The sequence below is a fragment of the Neovison vison genome, chromosome 4 (assembly GCF_020171115.1).
Source record: "Neovison vison isolate M4711 chromosome 4, ASM_NN_V1, whole genome shotgun sequence".
Taxonomy (NCBI): Eukaryota; Metazoa; Chordata; class Mammalia; order Carnivora; family Mustelidae; genus Neogale; species Neogale vison.
In genome coordinates this window covers 52444282-52467094 of record NC_058094.1, presented here as the reverse complement: position 1 = coordinate 52467094, position 22813 = coordinate 52444282, and the positions used below count along the sequence as shown (strand labels likewise).

The window sequence follows — 22813 nt, the reverse complement described above, 5'->3', positions numbered from 1 at the left end:
AGTAGTTAGAACACACTGGGAATCAACATTACATAATTATTTCTAGGTTATCTAGTTATTACGAGAGTGATACCATGATACCCACTTTGTATAGCAAGATGAACTGTGTACATACATAATACATTATTATTGTCAGCAACACCTGATATGTTGTTTAAATTTTGTTTAAAAATTAAAGAAATTGAGGAATAAATAATAACTAAAAATTTATTGAATACTTTATCTGTTGTGTACCTTACATTAAATTAAGGGCAATGTAGTATACTTTTTAGATGCAGTATATAGTTGTCTTCCTAATCTTATAGTTGAGAAGACAAAAGTAATGCGTAAAAAGTAACTAGAGAAAGAAGACAACACAGTTAATAAATCACATGGTAATTGAATATAGAAGTTCAGAAGAAGGTGAAGTGAGTAGAGGCTTTAGTATGCAGAAAATTTTATTCAACAGTTTGAATGAGGTGACTGAGTAAAAGTTTGGATAATTAAAATGCTCAGTCTGGATTTGGAGAGTATCAAGAACACATACATATAAGTTGGATGTAGTTTTGTGTATTAAGGGTAACAAAGAGTGGAGGAAACGTTGGTTCTCAGTGAGAAAACAATTCAGCTAAGGAGAGTGGGTAAGATTAGAGAAGGCTTTGAAAACTATGGAACAAATATATAGGGGCATCTGGGTGGCTCAGTCATTAGGCGTCTGCCTTCAGCTCAGGTCATGATCCCAGGGTCCTGGGATTGAGCCCCGCATCAGGCTCCCCACTCTGCAAGGAACCTGCTTCTCCCTCTTCCACTCCCCCTGCTTGTGTTCTCTCTCTCACTCTCTGTCAAATAAATAAATAGAATCTTAAAAAAACCCAAATATATACAAATCTTCATCCCTTTGCATCTTGTATCTCTCACCTATTGATCTGTCCCAGTTCAGAAGCTCATGAATCTCTAATCAGTAATGAAAATTCTTTTGCCAACTGAGAGTATTTTGGATAACATCGGCAACCAATGATGGTTAAGTTTTGATTTTGGTATATTTTCCCTCTAAGAACACAGCCTCTCTACCCAAAACCCGGTGTTCTTAATCTTTTAAATAATTTCTACAAGAGGGGTGCCTGGGTGGCGCAGTCAGTTAAGCTCTTGATTCCTGGTTTCCATTCAGGTCATGATCTCATGGTCATGGGATCAAGCCCTACCTCATGCTCTGCGATCAGCATGGAATCTGCTTGAGATTCTCTCTCCCTCTCCCTCTGTCCCTTCTGCTCGTGCTCTAGCTCTTCCTCTTTAAGATAAATAATTTTTTATATAGAAGAATAGATGATTTTTCTTTGGGCATAAATTAACTGGTTAACTTATATATGGAAAATAGGCTATCATTAATTAACTATTATGTTTTTGACATGGGGCTGGGCACATCATGTGCTTTGTTGTATAATTTTTCACAGCAGTGCCTGTAGTTAGATGTTTTTATCATTCAACATTAGTGATCAGGGACATTAGAAATATGTTATTAAGCATATCCAGACCTCCGTAATTCCAAAGTCTATGCTTTCTTTTATAATCAAGCTGCCACATCAGATTGTCCTTGGTTAGATATATTAGATATGCTCCATTTTGTTTCACCTTTTGCTAAAATAATAAGCGCCCTCCACTCTCCTTTTTCTCAAAGCTGAGATAGGCATGTTGATACCAGGTGCCACTGTAACTTAGCTGACAGTTGATGGAACCAAAGGCAAACACCTGATCTAGGTTGAGTCAGTTTCTCTCACTATAGACATTTGAACTAAGGTACACAGTGATAAATTGAGCAGATGTTGGTAATTGGATCTATAAATGGTGAGGTTAAAGCCAGAATCACCGCTATGAAGAATCATGGTATGAATCCTAGTTCATTTTTATCTCTTTTTAAGCAGTTTAGTTTTTCTTAGTGGAAACTTACAAGTTTTGTTGTCATTTTTATTTATTATTGTTGACAGCAAATATCTCAATGTGCCACTTGATTTAGGTATGCAAAAATAATACATTCTTCAATTTTATTTATTAAAACTCTAATAATTTTCAATTTGAGTAGAAATATAAGGAACTTATCCATAAGTAAAAGAAATTAACCCAATCTGTCATAAATGAATGGATCCTTTCTTCTTCATGAAGAGCACTAATAGTAAAATAATTTAAACCAAAGTTTTTGCTTTCCTTATGTCACTAGAAAAGTGATTATTCCCAAGATTCTTATAGACAACTATCATATGGGAATATTGTATAAGATTCATCACATTTATAAACAGTGAATTTAATGCATTTGAGTAATAATTTAACAATAATTGTATGAAACCATTACTAGTTTGGGTGCTTTGCATGTAATAAATTATTTCTCTAGTATTAATATGAAATGTGACAGCAATTACTGAGAATGTTTCTATGCAATAAAAGTCTGATTAGAAATAACAGTATATCACCATGAGAGACTATGGACTCTGAAAAACAATCTGAGGGGTTTGAAGTGGCGGGGGGGGTGGGAGGTTGGGGTACCAGGTGGTGGGTATTATAGAGGGCACAGCTTGCATGGAGCACTGGGTGTGGTGAAAAAATAATGAATACTGTTTTTCTGAAAATAAATAAATTGGGAAAAAAAAAGAAATAACAGTATATCTAGAAGGGGTCAATGGATTTTTCATTCCATGTGGCAAATTCTTAAGGCTAGAAATTTTTAGAAAATTGACACAATTTGTTTTACCAATACTTTATTTATATATTTCCTTTCAAAAATATTTCATGCAAAGGTAGACTAGGTGTAGAAAAAAATTAATGCTTGGATGATATAAGTATTATTCTATAGATGTTTGTGGATAACTACTGGTCCTATTTGGCCATACAGAAATGGGGCACTTTTCTGTCCCCCTTTAAGCAGAGTTAGACCATATTTAAAGTGACAAGAAAATGACAGCTGATAAGAGGAGGGGTTGTAAAGAATAACTGCCACAGTTCTTTGATTCTAGTGAACTAGATTCTTTAAACCATTTAACAAATATTTATTTCGTATTCCTTTTGTGTCCCAGGTATTTTTCTAGGTGTTCAGAACACATCAGTGAAATAGACAAATATCCCTGCTCTTGCTGAGCTTAGGCTTTTTCATATGTCCATTTTCCTACACCTAATTAAAATGCATCACAAATGCTTGGCAGCTTTCACCAGTAATGTGCAAAATTTGATGTGTATTTATGCCTCTTCTTTGTATCTACTTACTCTTTCAATTTGCTTGTTCTCTCAAACGTTCAGAGCAGAGTGCTTGTAAATCCTTACATTTTTCAGTGCAAGATCACTTACAGACCCATGGCAGTGCCACTCAGAGAACATATGTAACTGTCATAAAAGTGCTGACCCCTCTAGGGTACCATTTTTTTGCAAGATAAGCTAGTTGTAAAGTGGGGCAATTCATAGACATTAGTTTACTTATCTGTTTGGGGAACTGTGAGAAAATCATGGATGTATTCAGAATTTAATTTGTACATGGTACTTCATCAGGAAGATGAGAAATAGAGAGTTCAGGGGTAGATAAATGGGGGGTTATTGTCAAATCCACATAAAATCTCAATCTAGAGATCTCCACAAAATTGTTGACTCTATAAAGAAAGACTTGGGAAGACACACACTTAGAGGGATAGGAAATTGTACCATGAACTAAAAGAATGTCATTGAGCCAGTGTTTAAATTTAAAGAAGTCAAAAGAAACTGAGAAAGTAAATAAGAATTTTTGCTTCATATCATTATGCAGAAGTTTTCCTGGGTACGCTCTTAGAGGATTTAAAAGAAATGCATAGCACAGGAACAGTTGTCTAGAGATGATGCAGTTAGTGGTGGCACTGGGAAGTCAAACAAAGGGGATCAGGTATTGCTTCACCTGGCTAGAGACACCATAGGGAAACAAATCTCTCAACTTTCTGTTGCTGTAATAAACTACAGAGAGTTCCTGAAAGCCATTTTTAGTTCCAAGAGAAGAGCTTCTAGGTTCTGCCACCAGACAACTACATAGCCATTGCCATCAATCAGCTACAAGAATCCATAGCCATCAAGATGCATTGAAAAAATAATGAATACTGTTTTTCTGAAAATAAATAAATTGGAAAAAAAAAAGATGCATTGTTATTAAGGAAAATTTTATGGAAGTTGTAATTAACATCCAAAAAGCACTTGCAGTATAATATCAAGTGAAAATGAAGGATGCAAATCCTTCTATATCATACAATATCAAGAAATATGTATTTTATATATGTCCATAAAATAGAACATAAAAGGAATACATATTTTCTTCAACGAACATAATTTAAATCTATAATCATGGAAAAGTGTTTTCTGCAATTCAGTCCGATTACTATTAATTTTTATGTAGTACACACTCTGTTTTTTATTTAAGTCTATCTCTATGTCCATCTGAAAGAATTTTACAGTTTGGAGACTTTGCACTTTGCACCAAAGTGGATTTACTAAAATATTAACATGGGAGTGAGTGAGGAGTAAATGATAATTTCAGAGTCCTGTATTCTTTACTTTTGTACCCATCAAAGGGTATAATGGGGGAAAGGAAGCATAAGTACTTCAAAGGTATTTTAAGAGTAGCTTAAAATACTCATTATAGCAATAAGAGTTACTGTGATTTGGGTCCCATTCTCATGAGAGCCAAAAAGAATTTATGGAGTTCATCACCATGTGCCTCCTTTTGGTGGAGGCTGGTTACAGATACCTCCACTGGACCGCTTAGGATTGTGTGAAATGAGAAAATACTGTGAGGGGAATTAGTGATTGTGCATACAGGGTGTCAGATTGACTTTCCTTCTAAGAAGCTTTCCTTCAGAAAGAAGAAGTAAGGGAAGACTCTGTAGGATCAAAATCAAGTCATAAATAGCTAGAATGAGAGTTGCTAGAAACCTTTTCTTAAGGATTATGAGTTTGATTTTTTTTTAGATTACTGACTCTTCTGTCCTTTAGAATAAGTGTTACCAGCCAAAATGGACAAGGCACTGCATGTTTTTTTTTCTTTTTTTTCTGTACAGAACTCACATTCAGTTTCTTATTAATACTGATAGATACTGTTTGCTATTTTAATAAAGAGTTCACCCCTCACAGTTTATATCCTCAAATGAAGTTGATGTGTGTATGCTGACCACCAAAGAGCTTAGTCACAAATTGTGAGAGAAGGAAGGGTGAGGTCCAGACAATGTCAGTGATGGTAGCCAGGTGAAAGGGAAGTTGACTGTGTAATCTATCCTTTTAGAAAGCTAAGGAGCACTAACTGTCCAGAAGTATCAGGTTAACTCTCCACAGGTATGAAATGGGATGTCTTTTCATAGATTATTAGGACAGATTTGAGTGCACACACAAAATCTACATTAGGCAATATGATCTGTCAACTGGTCAGTTTTAATCTAATAGTCACCATAAAGAAATACTGAATAAAATGAGAATGAGGAAAGTCAGCCATCAATATTAGCTTCCACATTTATTAAAACTGTAGTTCTTGGGGCGCCTGGGTGGCTCAGTGGGTTAAGCTGCTGCCTTCAGCTCGGGTCATGATCTCAGGGTCCTGGGATCGAGTCCCGCATCGGGCTCTCTGCTCGGCAGGGAGCCTGCTTCCTCCTCTCTCTCTCTGCCTGCCTCTCTGCCTACTTGTGATCTCTCTCTGTCAAATAAATAAATAAAATCTTTAAAAAAAAAAACTGTAGTTCTTAGATTGAAATAGTTAACTAACAGCCCATAAGCCATGAAATAAATTGAAATATTATGTGACAGATTGTTAATGCAAATCATCTAAGATAATATGTTTGCTCAAATTAACATGACAATCAATAAGATAACAGATATTGTTATCCAGTAAATACTGTATACACTCAGTAATTTATACATTTAAAAACATTTATTGAACTCCTACGTGTTAACTTCTATGCAACCAGTTTACCTTTCATCCTGACCATAGGCTTTTTGCTGAAGCATTTGGCATATAATCAAGAATCCTTATTGGCTTAAGTACTCATTAGCAAGCATTTCCTTAATTAAAAAAAAAAAGGAAGTTTATTCTATGAATCTACATGTGAAAAGTCTGTGCCCATCATATTTGTGTCCATTATATATGAACACAAAAATCTGAGTGCTTTCATCAACAAACTGACAAATGCTAGAGAAATGAAAGCAGCAACTTTGACAGTAACAGGGAGACTGCGTTTTCATTATTCAAAGAGTATGCTAGTGTCATGATTTGAGAAGTAAGAGGGAGGCACAATCACAATAAAAAACATTTAGCTGCTTTCTCATGCTTTGTCTAAGGGAATTGAGATGAATTTGTTTTGAATTTGCTTTGAATTGATTTCCCTCTAATTCAAGATAGAAACATCATTTGTCATCCTGTTAGAATTACTTACTACTAATTTTAATTTTAAGTTGCTGACTAGCTGATTTTAACTCTCTATTCTGAGATAAGCCCTCTAAATTCTATATTTAAATATCATTTCTACCATAAACTGTCATGGAGCATTGAAAGCTTGATCCAGCTCTCTAATCCTATCCAGCTCTGTTCTTATGTTAAAGAGCTTTTAAATTCTTTGCATTCATGCCTTGTTTTTGACATTTATATCAGGTACAATAGATGAGCTTAAAATAAAACAAGTGATACTTACATGTGGGGTACACAACCTCTTTCTGGCGAGGTTCTTATCTTTTCCAAAACCACAAAATTTATTGCCTATATTTTTTTTCTTTAAGAGAAAACTTGACCTTGTTTCATGCCACATATTCTTGACACTTAAGCTTTAATACATGGGATTCTTTTCTTCCTAATAACTGCTTTCTTTTAAAAAAATTAGGAGAAGAAACTTTCCCTATGGCCATCTAATTTTTATCATTTTCTGTTATTTTTTGTTATTGTCAGAAAATATGTTCTCCAGGCCATTTCAAAAATTATATTCCTGTAGGAGTTTTACTTCATATAGCCATGCTATAATTGTGTGTGTTCTTTGTAAAGTTGAAAGGAGAAACAAAATTATAGGCTAACAAGACTAAAAATAAAATCAAGCTTTATTTCAAGAGTAAAACAGTTGACACATTGAATTTTTACTTTAAATGGGTCATTACTTAAATTCATACAAGATGAAACTGAAGCTCATAGAAACTAAGTGACTGCTCCAGGTCATCCAGGAATTAGGTGATGGAGTTAAGAGTTGAACATATGTGTACTTACAGACCTTGATATCATATCACTATACTGTATTATTTTCAAGTGTTGCTTTAAATACTGACATTCCTGTCAATATGAAGCACAAGTGCTAGATAAATAGAAATGTTTTAAAAACAAAAGATAGCATTCACATGAATTCAGAAGTTGTTTAATAGCAAGTAAATAACCTTATACCATTCTGCTCTACTCAACCATTTTATCAAAGTTCTGAAAAAAGTTTGTGTTATTATGTGTTGATTTTTTTAAAGTAAATATATGTTTGATGACTTTGTAGTTTTTCTGTGGGGGATGTGTGTAAAGAGTAAGTTTCCTGGTTATATAAAAAGATTTTAGTTTGTAAATATTTCTAAAATTCCCTGAGATAGTAAGCCATTTATTTTTCATGATTGATGTTATTTACATTTTGAATATTAAACATTTCCTGGTGTTTGAGAACACATGCCTAATACTGAGGTATATTGGGGGGGAAAAAAACCAGTTACAAAACATAAAATATAAGAATTCATTACATAATATTCTAAATCAGATATAAAAAAAGGTATTCTGTATACTAAAGTAATAGGGCATCAGTAGAACTATATAAATTCTATTTACTGTTCTGTCATGTTTTTAAGCCAGAATAAGAGTAATGTGGACATAACCAACAATTTTCTTAAAAAAATACCAGCTTTCCAGTTAAGATCTCAAAGGTGTTTATTATGGATCGGATTGTGTCCCCCCAGAATTCATATGTTGAAGGTCCTAATTCTCAGTACCTCAGAATGTAGTCTTGTTTGGAAATAGGGTCTTTCTAGAGGTATTCAAGTTAGAATTAAGTCCTTAGGGTGGGCCTTGTTCTGATATGACTAGAGTCTTTATAGAAAGGGGAAATTTGGAGAAAGACACACAAACACAGGACATAGTGTGGGAACATGAAAATGTCCATCTACAAGCCTATGAGAATGGCCTGGAACAGATCCTTCCCTTGTGGCTCTCAGAAGGGCCAACTCTGTCAAAACTTGTTTCAAACTTTTAATCTCCAGAACTGTGAGACATTAGATTTCTACTGTTTAAGCCACCTAATTTGTGGTATTTTCTTATGTCAGCCCAAATAATTTAAAACACCCATATTATTTATTGGTACAATGGCCTGTCATTATTTATGTTACAAGATAGTTACTATTTCTCTAAAGTATTTTGTGAGATGACATTGTGGTTCCTGTTGTAAAATGGAAAAAAGACAAGATGAGTATCTAAATCAGTGAACACTGTAGAGTTCTTACATTCATTTTTATTCACATTCCTCACTTCTTGTATTACAGAATAGTAGTTGATATGTTTTTGTCACAGATTATGGCTGGTTTAGAAGGAAATAATGTGTGGCATCTGGGTGGCTCAGTTGGTTAAGTTTCTGACTTTGGCTCAGGTTATGGTCTCAGGTTCATGGAATGAGCCCCACTCTGGTTCCCTGCCCAGCAGGGCGTCTGTTTGTCCCTTTTCCTTTCCCTCTCTCCCCATGCTCTCTTTCTCTCTCTCTCAAATAAATAATTTTTTTAAAAAAGAAAATAATTTGTATATGCATAAATTTGCACAATTTCTTCTTTGTTTTTATGTATTAAGATTAATTCTAATAATTACTTTGTTCATAATACTACTTAACTGTAAAACATTAAATGCTTTTTCTTTTAGCCAATAATCTAAAGTCAATATAATCTTGATCATTTGAATGTTCTCTGAAATGAGTTGTTTTCATTTTCTATTTTAATTCAGTTAAAATAACAAAAGTGGGATTAAGAGGACACCGATTTTATTTTAATTGTTTGCTTTTTCCCTCTATCACTTATAATTTAAATATATTAAAATTATAGGAACAATAGGAACAGAATAACTCATCAGGGGAATGAATTTAAAACTGTTTTTACTATCACTTATAGTTCTGAATATATATATTATTATGGGGAATTACACTTTACTGCACTTTCAAGCTGAAAACTAATTGTAACCACAGAGACTTTGGTGGTTATTTAGAAATAGTCTTTTAAATTGTACTTCCGTGAATATTATAAATAGTAACTTGAAGACTTTCTCATTGAAAGGCCTAGAGAAAGAAGTTGTTAGATATGCATTAAAATTTCATTATTATCAAATGCTTCAGAATATATACATACACTATTAAATGATATAAAAATATTCAGAAAATATGAACTTGAACATATAAATGCACTTGAACTATCATCTATTCCCATCCTGACAAAAGGCACTCAGCAAATGGCAAAAAGGCATTCAGTTTTTATTGGGTAAAACTTGCTCTGCAGCATTATCTTCTGAATTTAATATCTTTTTCTGAGTGATAGCTTTCCTTTGTCATCCAAGTACAAAAAGCCTGTGGTAGTTGTCATGGTGTCTGATTTACTGTCCATAGTATCTTCATGTATAGTTTTAATTAAACCTGGAAATGTTCACTTCTACAACAGCCAGTGGCTCAGCATTTTCTGGCTGCAATCTTGGTTTCCAGCCTATAATAGTGTCTCTTGCTGTGTTAAACAGCTATTCAGTATGTATAGTTGTTGGGCCTGACCTTTTCATCTTCTAGTGTTCAGATTAACAGAACATAGAGTGGCTGAGAAGTCTCACTGATGAAATCTTTGTGCTTAATTCTTAATTCAGAATATAGTGGTAATAATAGTTCTTAGCTTAAGCATAATCTATTTTAAAAGTCCTGTAATTGCTAAATTATAATAATCATAATCATGTGAGATGACTAGAAGGGAAGAGATCTGGAAATATACTTTTCTGTTTTAAAAGGATCTTTATTTCATTCATTTCAGAGTATGCCTGCTGCTTGAAGCAATATACAGCTAGTATTTCAATTACACAATTTTTAGACGCTATCACTGCAATCACTTACTTGGAAATAATTAGGAACGTCCCATTCCATCACATTCTTCAGTATAATAGTGTATATACCAATCTTTTAGATCTACTGACAATCAGTAGCAGGATAGGAGGAAATTATTTGAAATTGGTTAATTGGCTTAACAAAATAGATGGAAAGGAGATATATTTATTTCTATTCATGAAACATATATATGAATTATTAGTGCATTTAGTATACTTTATGCTTGATTTGGGTATCATCTCCCCTTCTACAAAAATGGCACTTTCATGACTTCATCACATTAAATAATCTTGTTTGTAGTCTAACTTACTAAGTGTGGCTTTTAGCCCTGGAACACTTGACCCTTTGTTTCCTTCAGCTGCCCCTAGGAAGAACCAGAGTCTGAATGTTTCATCATTTTAACCCTTTGTATCACTCTGGAGAATGTTCTCAAAAGTTTGAAATCATATGTTTATGTTAAAAGTTTTGAAAGGATTTTGAAGGTTAGTCTTTAAAATTAAGTCTCCAAGAAATTCCTAAGTATAATTTCATCCTAAGTACAATTTCATAGAGCAGCAAATTTTGAGAAGATTGGAGTCCAAATACCATAATAATGTAGTTTGAGGAAGAGTGATGTCAGATACGTGTTAGTGAGTTTCCCTTAATATTATGAGCTGATTAAATTAGTATATGTAATTAAGTATTGATAAGCAATGAGTATAATTGAAAAATATAAAGCAATAAGTAAACTTCACATTTTACAGTGATATTTGCAACATTGCAACAGGTGCTTCTGAAAAATCATAGATTTTTGAAACTGAAATAGACTTCAGAGATTATTATTATTATTATTTTTTTTTTTTGAGGAAGTGGTGATGCAACAGAGATTATTTTAATCCCTGCATTTTCTAGATGATTAAACTGAAGCTGAGTTGTTAGGAGAATTGCCAGTGATCACAAAGATAGATAGTAACAGAACCAAGAATGTCACCCATTGTTTTGTTTCTCAGGTTTTTTTTCTACTCAGAAAGATCTAGTTTAAAATATCATGTCTACCATACAGTGTTTTAGAGACCTTGCCTAAACCATACAGAACAGAAGTTTCCTCATCTGTAAGGGATAGAAAAGTGTGAGAAGGGTTGATAACTATTTTTAAGTGCATGGTCACATGGTATATATATTGAAGACTGATAGCTATTATTACTATTGAAGATTATATAACTTTGGCAAATTTTCTTATCTGTATGTAATTAAAGAAAAAAGAATGAACTAAGGACTTCTTGGGCTTTCTCTGGATGAAGAGAGTACATTTTTATATGGGGTCACTTCTGACTGTAGAATCTAGGGCTTTCAGGGGCCCTGACTAAGTATTTGATTATTTAAAGGAAAAATTTTAATTCAGCTTTCCTGCAGTCTTTGGTATTAGCTTGTTGTAGAAAACCTGCAAAAATATTTCTTTTCTTTATTAGAGGAGCTTTAATGAGTAGGGGAAGTAAAGATTTGAGACTATAATTTAACTTCTGGTAAAAAGGCAAAGAGGTAAATAGCTCTCTTAGCAAGGAATGACAGGATTTGGAGGCACAAGACACTGTCTCAAGTGAAGGAGAAAGATTCAAGGAGAAGAAATAAAACCGTCAAGAAAATTCTGATTGGGTAATGGCTCAATAATTACAAGAACACATCTACCTAATATTAGATTTATCCTACTGAGGGATATCCAATACTGCCCTAGAAAGTAGAATTTGATGTTGCTTTGATCTTTTCTTTAACCAAAAATTATTATCAAAACTTTAGCTGCCCGGGAGTACCTGGATGGCTCTGTTTAGTTGGTTGTCTGTCTTCAGCTACAGGTCATGACCCTGGAGTCCAGGATCAAGGCCCAATATGGCCTATATGGGGGGAGAGGGGAAAAAAAAAAATCCCTGCTCAGTGGGGAGTCTGCTTCTCTCTCTTCCTCTGACCCTCCGCCTTGTGCCTACTATCTCTCTCACTTGCGCACTCTCTCTCAAATAAGTGAATAAAATCTTAAAAAAGAAATTTCAGGTGCACAGAGTTATGAAAAATAAAAATGACCCTGCCAATGATATTTTAATGCATTTTGAATATTCTGGGCAAACTGAAAGAATGATCCTGGGAGTAGTCATTCCAATGATTGCAGTCTCTCTCCTTGGATTTTCTAAAACATAATCTGGAAAAAGACAGTAATAGCCAACCAGGTGATTGGCAAGGGACTGGCATAAGGACTACAGAATGCTCTTCACTGAATGTCATTGTTGCTATAGTTGAATAGCTTAACTGAGAAAGATGTCGCCCAGAACACTGTATCCCATGTAGGATGGTCCTGCTCTATTCTGTAAAACCTGTCCAGTGCAGAGCTTGTCTAAGTCTCTGAATGGAATAGTTCTGTACTTAAAAAGAAGATCATGTGCCCGTTCCCCCAACTCTCTAAATAAATAAAATCTTAAAAAAAAAAAAAAAAAGAAGAAGATCACAAGCTTAGGGACTCTGACAAAAAAGAGTGAGACACTTACAAAGAGTAACAGGCTCTATTTATGTTGTTTTTGTTCTAGTACATTTTGTTCCATGACATTTGAAAGTGAGCGTGTCTATGCATGTGTCTATGCATATATAATATATATGTATAGATTGTACATATGTATATATATACATGTTCTTTTTCTATATATTTATATATGCAAATATGAATATAAATGACCCTTAAATCTACAATCCAGGCTTGAAGCACAACTCACTAGTTGAATCTTCAAAGTTTCCTTAACATTTCACTGGCCATAGTAGGCCACATGGCTAAAACTGACATTAATGGAGCAGAATCGTATAATTACCTTTCAGTCAAGTCACAGTAAGTAAATTCAAAAAATAACACAGCCTATCTCAAACATTAATTAAATGTATATAATTTAGCAACAGGTGTATAGTGTTAGGTTAAAAAATATTGAATCAAGCATTCTATATCCAGATATCCTCAGTGCATACATTTATGACTGTGATTAAATGTGGTTGAAAAACAGAACTAAAGGTATTTTTCAAAGGAAGATATATTTAATATAAACAAATAGAAGTTATTATACTAGTTGTAAAATCCCAAATTATACTACCAAATTCTGGGACTTGTAGGAAGTTTGGACTGCTCTCAGTTTCTCACTAATTGATGAGCTTCCAAACTCCACACACTACTAAATGAAGCATTATACTAATATCAAGTATAATAAATTAGAAATGTGACATTTATTTTCATCCAGCTACGTCCAACTAAGGTAAGAAATAACTGTCATACAGTTAGCTTTATCGTATAAGGTAGTGGTTACTTGAAAAATGGCAGGAAATGCTTCTGTCCCATCCCTTTTATCTCTCCATAATGAGAGGCTCACTCCCTATTCGGGTTAATGTAGAGCATGAACTCAGCCATAATACCTGGCTTGCTAAAATGTAACATAGAGGCCACTGGCGGGGAGGGAAGGTTTCAAAGAGGGCATGGTCTCTGGAATGCTGAGGCCTGCATGACCACTCCGCCCTTGGAATGCCTCGGGAGTTGCCTTCCTTAAGCTTTCTTAGCCCTAACAGCTGCCCTGTGATCTAAGAGATGTATGCATTGTCCCTTAGGCTATATTTAGCAGACTGCGTAGAACACACAGATTAGCATATGGTATCTTTCCACTAAACAGATCTTCCCAGTTTCAGTAAGATCCATTGTCACACATGAGGTACTTGAGAAACAGTGATAAGGATTTGTGATTATCCTGAAGAACCAAAAAAAGTGGGAGCAAAGAAGAAAAAGGATCTTCCTCTCTGAACTTTGACCCCCTTACCTTCTCCTCTCTTTCACAGCAAAGTCTGGAGTAACTTTTCATCCTTCCGTACAGGGATTGCTGGCCATTCCCAGCAACTCCTTGTGTCAATTAAATGAGAGCTTTGGACAAGTGATTTCTCTGAGAAGTGTCAGTAAGCAGTTTCCTCTGTCCTCAAACTTCATCTCTCCTTCACATCCATTTTTTATCAGTTTAGGAATTTTATATCCCTGAGTATAAATGGTTTGGAAGAAGGGAGGGAGAGGATTCTGAAAAGGATCACTTACTCTGAGAAGTGTGTATTCCCCAATAAAGCAATATATATGCCAATGGCATGGAAGAAACTCCAGTCAGTCAGTTGTTCAGCATCTTCAGATGTAAAACACTATTAAGGCTTCAGGATAGAGTGGGAGGAAGAGCATATATAGTTTCTGCATTCTTAGATTCATAGAGAATAAAAGCATGTCCTTAATATTTAGGAATAAGTGAATGTTTATAATTGGAATAGAGGAAGCTCTGGCATGATGACACTTTTTAAGCAAAGACATCAAGACTGAGTGAAAGTTACCTAAGTGGCATGAAGTGGGAAGAATTGTTACAGGAAAGGACCGAAAGCAGGTGGCAGCATGAACTACAAAATAAAATGGGGGAAGTCCAGCATGGTAGGTGGAGTGAGCTAGAGGTTAAATCCAGGTGAGAAAGCGGAATTAAAATAATTCAATATATGGTGGCTTTTATGAGTGGAGAACAGTGGTAGAAAGCCACAACGTAAGGTAATTTTATCCCTGTCCTACGACTCAGGGAATGCCTCCCTGGAAAAGTGACACAGTGAGAAGTCTTGAGGAAAATAAAGTAAAATATGATGTTCTCATTAGGGGTGACACCATATGTCACAGGTTTCATACCTGAGAAATGGATTCTGCTTGTAGTAGGTTATTAGGAAGTGCTCTTAGCATTAATACCTGCAGAAAGGGAAGAGACAAAAACTGGAATGAGCATAAGGAGAGAAGTCAAGCTATGATGCAGTCTCAACAAAGCCTTGTTCAATCCTACTGGGGGCTCTGAAGTATAAAGATTCTTCAGAGTTGTCTGAGTTGGGCCTGAAAAAGAAAATCCTGTACCTCCTTGTAAATGAGTAATTGGATATAGGCTTCTCTCCCCATCCTGCCTCAAAAGGAGGAGGCTTTGGGTGAGGCAGTTCTTTTCATTTGATGCAGTCCCTAAAGAGGACTGGCAGTTGAGATGCATCTGCTGATGACCATTCCAGAAGCTGAACTAATAAAACCTTTATTTCTGGAATGGGATCTGAGCAATAACTCATAGCATCTACCACATGATGTTTGAAAGATTGGGAGTTAGTTTGATAAACTGAAAGAAATCTAAGATGACTGGCAGAGAACCCAAAGAATGGTGGGAAAGCATAAGACTGGACATAATACCAGAAGCTGGATGTGGCGACTTTATAAACCGTTCTGGGATTTTGGACTTTAATTTAGACAGAGAGAAGCCACGGATTTTTAAGAACAGGAAAGACATGGACAGATTTGGATTTAAGTGGCCCTTTAGAGGCTTTGTGGAAAATACATTGTAGAGGAAGCCAGTAGCAATTCAGAGTAATCAATATAACAAAAAGTCTAGGTGAAAAACAATAGTACAGTTCCAATAGGTTTAGAATTTTTGAGTGCTTTTATGTGGGCTCACTTCTTGTTAAGTCTAGGCTATGAATGAGATCATAGTGGGAGTGAGTGGATGATTAACAATGTAGAGGTCCTAGGAAAGAAACCTTGAGGTATTTCAACATTTATTGGTCAACAAGAGAAAGGAGAACTGGTGAATTAGAATTTCAAGGTGTTAGAGGGAGGAGAAGTAAAATGGAGTTTCACTGAAAGCTAGAGCTGGGAGTCTTTTTAAAGATATAAAAAAGACAGGGGCGCCTGGGTGGCTCAGTGGGTTAAGCCTCTGCCTTCGGCTCAGGTCATGATCTCAGGGTCCTCGGATTGAGTCCCGCAACGGGCTCTCTGCTAGGCAAGAAGCCTGCTTTCTCCTCTCTTTCTCTCTCTGCCTGCCTCTCTGCCTGCTTATGATCTCTCTCTGTCAAATAAATAAATAAAATCTTAAAAAAAAATAAAAAAGATGGATCTTTTGTCAACTGCTACTTAAAGGTGAAATAAAATTAGGACTAAAAAGTACTACGTTGGCAACAGCATAGGGGTAAGTATTAGGAGGTGTAGCTAAGAAAGGTAACTGTAACTGTTTAGTTTTGAGGTTTTGGTATCTTTTCCCTGCGGTTTTCTGTGTGAAAGTAATGTTCTCTCTAGTTATAGTTCTAATTCTGCTTTTTGTTTGTTTATTCTTTTTTTTTTTTTTTAGATTCCATTTGTGAGGAAATTTGTGAATCTTAGGGTATTTGTCTTTCTCAGTCTGACAATTCACTTAATATAATACCTTCTAGGTCCATCCATGTTGTCTTAAGTGGCACAATCTCATCTTTTTTTTTTTTTTTTTTTTTTTTTTAGTAGTTGTACCACATTTTCCTTATTCATTCTTCTACTTTGGACACTTGAGGTTCTTCTTTGTCTTGGCTACTGTAAATGATGCTGCAGTAAACATAGTTTTGTTTTGTTTTTATTGTGTGAGCCCACTTTGGGGCTTGCACTCATGACCCTGAGATCAAGATCTGAGCTGAAATCAAGGGTCAGATGCTTAACCAACTGAACCACTCAGGCACCCCAGGTGTGCATATATCTTTTTAAGTTAGTGCTTTCCTTGGCTAAATTACAATGGTGGAATTATCGAATCATATGACATTTCTATTTTTAACTTTTTGAGAAACCTCTGTACTGTTTCCCACTGTGGTTATTATTAGTTTACATTCCTACCAAGAGTACACTAGGGTTCCTTTTCCTCCACATCCTTGCCAACAACTTGTTGTTTCTTGTCTGCTTGATCTTAGCTATTCTAACAGGTGTGAGGTGATATTGTGCTGTTGGTTTGCATTTCCCTGATCGTTAGTGATGTTGAGCTTCTTTTCATGTGTGTGTTGCCCATCTGTATGTCTTCATTTGAAAAATGTCTATTCAGGTTTTTTGTCCATTGTTCATATTGGATTGTTCTCTCTCTCTTTTTTTTTTTTTTTGTATGCAGTTGCATACATTATATATTCTGGATATTAACCCCTTATTGGATACCTCCTTTGCAAATGTCTTCTCCCATTCAGTAGGTTGTACTTTTTGTTGTTGCTCTTGTGCAAAGATTTTTATTTTTATATAGTCTCAATAGTTTATTTTTGCTTTTGTTTGCCTTGCCTTAGGAGATATATCTAGAAAAATGTTATTGTGGCCACTGTCCAAGGAATTATTGTCTGTGCTTTCCTCCAGGATTTTTATGATTTCAGCTCTCACATTTAGGTCTTTAATCAATTATAAATCTATCTTCATGCATGGATTAGAAAGTAGTCTAGTTTTATTCTTTTACATGCAGCTGTCCAATTTCCTCAGCATTTTTTATTGAAAAGATAATCTTTTCTCCATTTTATATTCTTGTATCCTTTGTCATAGAGTAACTGACCATATAATTGTTGGTTTATTTCTCGACTCTCTGTGATGTTCTATTGATTTATATGTGCGTTTTTGTGCCGGTGCATACTGTTTTGATTACTGCAGCTTTGTAGTATTTTTTTTTTTAAGTAGACTTCATGCCTAGTGCAGAACCCAAAGCTGGGGTTGAACACATGACCCTGAGATTAATACCTGAGCTGATATCAAGAGTCAGATGCTTAACTGACTGAGCCAACCAAAACGTTTCCAGCTTTGTAGTATATTTTAAAGTCTGGGATTGTGATACCTAGATCTTTGTTCTTTCTCAGGATTGCTTTAGCTACTTGGGGTATTTTCTGGTTCCATATAAATTTTAGTATTATTTGTTCTAGGTCTGTGAAAAATGCTGTTGGTATTTTGATAGGGATTTCATTGGATCTGTAGATTGCTTTAGGTAATGACATTTTGACAATAATAATTCTTCCAATCCCTGGGCATGGAATATCTTTCCATTTTTTTGTGTCAACTTCAATTTCTTTCACCATTGTTTTATAGTTTTCATAGTACAGGTTTTTCACCTCATCAATTAAATTTATTCTTATGTATTCTTTTTGGTACAATTGTAAATGAAAATTTTTTTCAATTTCTTTATCTGTGACTTCCTCTACAGAAATGCTACCAGTTTCTGGGTATTAATTTCATATCCTGTCACTTTACTGAATTTATTACTTCTGGTAGTTTTTTTGTGGAGTCTTTAGGATTTTCTATGTATAGTAACATGTGGTCTACAAATCATAACAGTTTATCTTCTTCTTTACCAATATGGATGCCTATTTCTTTATCTTGTCCCACTGCTGTGGGTAGCACTTTTGAATAAAAATGGCAGAAGAGTGGACATCCTTGTCTCATTCATGACTTAGAGAGAAAGGTCTCAGTTTTTTACCATTGAGGATGATGTTACCTGTAGGGTTTTATATTTAACCTTTATTATGTTGAAGTATGTACCCTCTAACCCAATTTTTTTGAGAGTTTTTATCATGAATGGGTGCTGTATTTTGTCAAATGCCTTTTATGCATCTATTGAGATGGCTATATGATTTTTATCCTTTTTTTGTTGATGTGGTATATGACATTGATTTGTGAATATTGATCCATCCTTGCACCCTGGCAGTGAATGCAGTCTGATGGTGATGAATGATCTTTTTAATGCATTGTTGTATGTAGTTTGGTAATATTTTGATGAGGATTTTTGCCTCTTTGTTCATTAGGGATATTGTCCTGCAGTTTACTTTTTTTGTGGTGTCTTTGTCTGGTTTCAGTATCTGGGTAATGCTGGCCTCATAGAATATATTTGGAACCTTTCCTTCCTCTTCTGTTTTTTTTTGTAATAGTTTGAGAATAAGTATTAGCTCTTTAAATGTCTGGTAAAATTCATTTGTTATTATATTGTACTTTATGCTTCCCTTTTTATATTTGAATTTCATCTTTGTACTTGTATGTTATGACATAAGATGGTGATTCTTATAATACTAAATAAGGAGGAATTATGTACTATATTACTTGTATTACATCTTGTAATACATCTTGTATTACTCTTCTAAGTTTGGAATTGTTAGAGAGAGGGAGAGAAGGAAAGAAGGAGAGGGTGGATAGAGAAGGAGGAGACTTAAATGTCTTCTTTGCTTTACTGCTAATAAAAACTGAAAAATAGGAGACCAAAGCTAATTAACTCAGAACAGACTGAACAGAACAACTATAGACCTTCCCTGAAGAGACAGAGACTGCTTATATAAGCAAACCACTTGGGAAGAGAGAGCCAACCAAGATGTACCTTCTCTGAAAGGAAAAGGGAGAAGGAAAGATAGAAAGAGGAAAATGCTGGGGTAGGCGTAAGTAACTTACTCTCCCAGGAACATTATCAGCTAAGTTATAGAGTGGTGAGGAAAGAAGAATGTTTCTCTTTTATTTTTCACACCTAAGAAGTCAAATGAAAATTCTTATTCTTCTATGGACCATATCAGGAATGGGGATATGTACCTCCAAGCAATTATAAAGTTAAAGGTTAATGATTAGAAACCATGACTATGCAGATATTGTTTGATGCAGAGTCAAGCAATATACTATGAAAGTGCTCTTTTCTTTATGCCTTTTAGAATTTGTGTTTGTTTTTCTTTTTTTAATATAACTTATTTTCTTTTCAGTTAGTTTAATTAAGTTAAAATTAAATTAAATTAAATTAAATTTCTTTTCAGTGTTCTAGAATTCATTGTTTATGCACCACACCCATAGAAAGTACTCCATGCAATACATGCCCTGCTTAATACCCACCACCAGGATCACCCAACCCACCCACTCTGCTTCCCTCCAAAACCATATTTGTTTCCCAGAGTCCACAGTCTCTCATGGTTTTTCTCCCACTCTGATTTCCCCCAACTCACTTCTCTTTATCTCCCAATGTCCTCTGTGTTATTCCTTATACTCCACAAGTAAGTGAAATCACATCATAATAGACTCTCTCTGCTTGACTTATTTCACTCAGCATAATCTCTTCTAGTCTTGTCCATGTTGATACAAAAGTTGGGTATTCATCCTTTCTGATGGAGGCATAATACTCCATTGTGTATATGGACCATATCTTTTTTATCCATTCATCCGTTGAAAGGCATCGTGGTTCTTTCCACAGTTTGGTGACTGTGGCCATTCCTGCTCTGAACATTAGGGTGCAGATGGTCCTTCTTTTCACTACATCTGTATTTTTGGGGTAAATACGCAGTAGTGCTATTGCAGGTCATAGGGAAGCTCTATTTTTAATTTCTTAAGGAATCTCCATACTGTTTTCCAATGTGGCTGCACCAACTTGCATTCCCACCAACAGTGTAAGAGGGTTCCCCTTTTGCCACATCCTCTCCAACACATGTTATTTACTGACTTGTTAATTTTGGCCATTCTAACTGGTGTAAGGTGGTATCTCAGTATGGATTTGATTTGAATATCTCTGATGGCTAATGATGATGAACATTTTTCATGTGTCTGTTAGCCATTTGTGTGTCTTCTTTGGAGAAGTGTCTGTTCACGTCTTCTGCCCATTTTTTGACATGTTTTTATTTCTTCCTTTGAATTTTCCTTTGACTCTCCTGATGTCAGACTGCCTGATTTGAAACCAAAGCTTCAGCACATCCTCGTATGAATTTACTTTTGTGATCTGTAAATAGTGATATTAACAGTATATCCTTTATAGAATTATTGAGATGATATAATGGGTTAACATACATAAAATGCCTACAACAATGTCTGATATACAGTAAACACTCTAAAAGTATTTGCTTTGGTTTTGTGTTTATTATGGTATATTATGTTCATACAGTTTCTCAAGTCATATAATATTAATCTAAGTCATATAGATGTAGATAAAACTTTTCCCTAAAGATTTCTTCCGAAGTTTTCTTTTATCTTAGCCGGCACTGAAAAAAATTGTGATATATGGCTGTAGGCAAATGGCCATCTGGAATTTTCCTTTTGAGTTTTGTACGTCAGATCTTCAGTGGTCCTTTTTTTTTTTTTTTTTTTAATTGTCCTTCATTTTACTGAAGTACATCTTTAATAATAAAAAAGTATGTGTGTGTGTGTGGTAAATTCTTAGGGTCTTTGCAGTTTGAAAAGTCTTTATTCTTTTCTCACTTTTAATTGCTACTCTGGTCGCTAAAGGTTTTCTGTTATTTTCTCTCTGATTTTTTAGGGCACTTTTTTTCTTCTTCTAACAGCTACCTTTGGTGATGAGAGGTCTGTTTGCAGTCTTAGAAAGGTTAATTTGTGAGCAATTTGTTTTTCTTTTCCTCTTTAGAATCTTTTAGGAGTCTTCTTTTTATCATTGGTTATATGGAATTGCAGAGTGTGGGTCACTTATTTGTATTCACCCTGCTTAATAATTTATGGAATATTTTGATGATGAATGCCTCCCTTCAGCTTTGGTAAATTATCCTCTATTATTCTCTCACTCTCATTTTTTTCTTGAATTCCTATTAGACAGATGATACTTCTCAAAAGCATTTCCTTTGATATATATGTCTTATATACATACAATGTAACATATGATATATAAATTATATATATATATAATGTGATAAGTGACAAGATAAAAGATAAGTATGTTTATATTAAGGAGATTTTTTAAGCTTTACTTTCTAACACTTATGCAGTTAGTTTCTTTTTATTCAGGTAACTGGTTTTTTATTTTTCAAGAAATTTTTCTTGTTTCTAAATGTACCTCTTACAGCACTGAGCTTACTAATTAATTTTCCTCAAATTTTTTTTTATTTGTTGAAATATGTGGTCCTCCCCCAGTCAGTATTTTGGTTTTTTTTTTTTTTTTTTTGCTTGTTTTAATCGTTTTCTACCAAGAAGCAGCCTTTCCTTAAATATCCAGTAATTCCTGCTCATCCATTCATATTTAATGTGAGGTGGTATGAAGGATAATTATAGTTCATGTATTTGTGGATAGAATTTTCAACAGACTGTCTCACTCTGGAATAAACAGGCTATTTTAGTAAGACCATTAAATGCAAGAATTCAGAATACTCTGCAGCACTAAAATTGCCTTAATGCTTTCCTTACAGTTTAGACCAGTTTTTTGTTGTTGTTTTGGTTTGGTTTTGGTTTTGGTTTGTTGTTGTTGTTGTTGTTTTAGATAACCATCAATTTTTTTAGCAGGATTTGGTTGACTTTGACTTTCATTTTTCTCCAGGGCCTGAGAGACTAGTGGGACCACTGCATTTTTTTCTGTTTAAGCCTTCCAATAATACCTTTTTTCGTTTCCATTCCTTACACTTAATTTCTGCTAGTCTTTCAGTCTTCGAATTTGTAGGTTTCTTGGGCATCTGCTAGGTGGGCTGCCTGCCTACCAAAATTCTAAGTGAGGTCTATTTAACTCTGCTTCATTAGAATTAGTTGAAATCTCTCTTTTATTGATGACTTTAATTCTGTTTTTATTTTCTTTGTTGTAGGATTATCTTGTTTTTTGCACATTTACTTATAATAATTTTAGCATCTCAGGATAGTTAAATTGTATGTATACATGCTTAGTCTGCCTTCTTGACCGAACCCAAGTTTAGTTTTAAATCTATATGGAATATGGGCTAAAGGAAGAATGGGTAAAGTAAGATTAGAGTGTGGGGATTAATTAGAAGCTTAGTCTAGATGAGATGAGTATGTTAAATTAGACTGACTTCCATGGAGATGAAGAAATATGTGTGGATTCAGTAAGTGTTTTGGAAGTAAAATAAACATCACATTATTTAGTAATTTTGGTAAATAAAGTCACTTTTATACGGTTCAGGTTTTTCTTCACAGTGTGAGTTTTTTGGTAGCTTTTGTTTTACAGAATGAAAAGATGATTCTAATCTTTTAA

General features: G+C 34.6%; 1 pseudogene; it reads right to left on the bottom strand.

Annotated features, from left to right (window-relative positions):
- The window catches only part of LOC122905323, a 70995-nt pseudogene extending 48712 nt beyond the window's left edge, over positions 1-22283 (bottom strand).
- Positions 22284-22813: the final 530 nt, after the last annotated feature.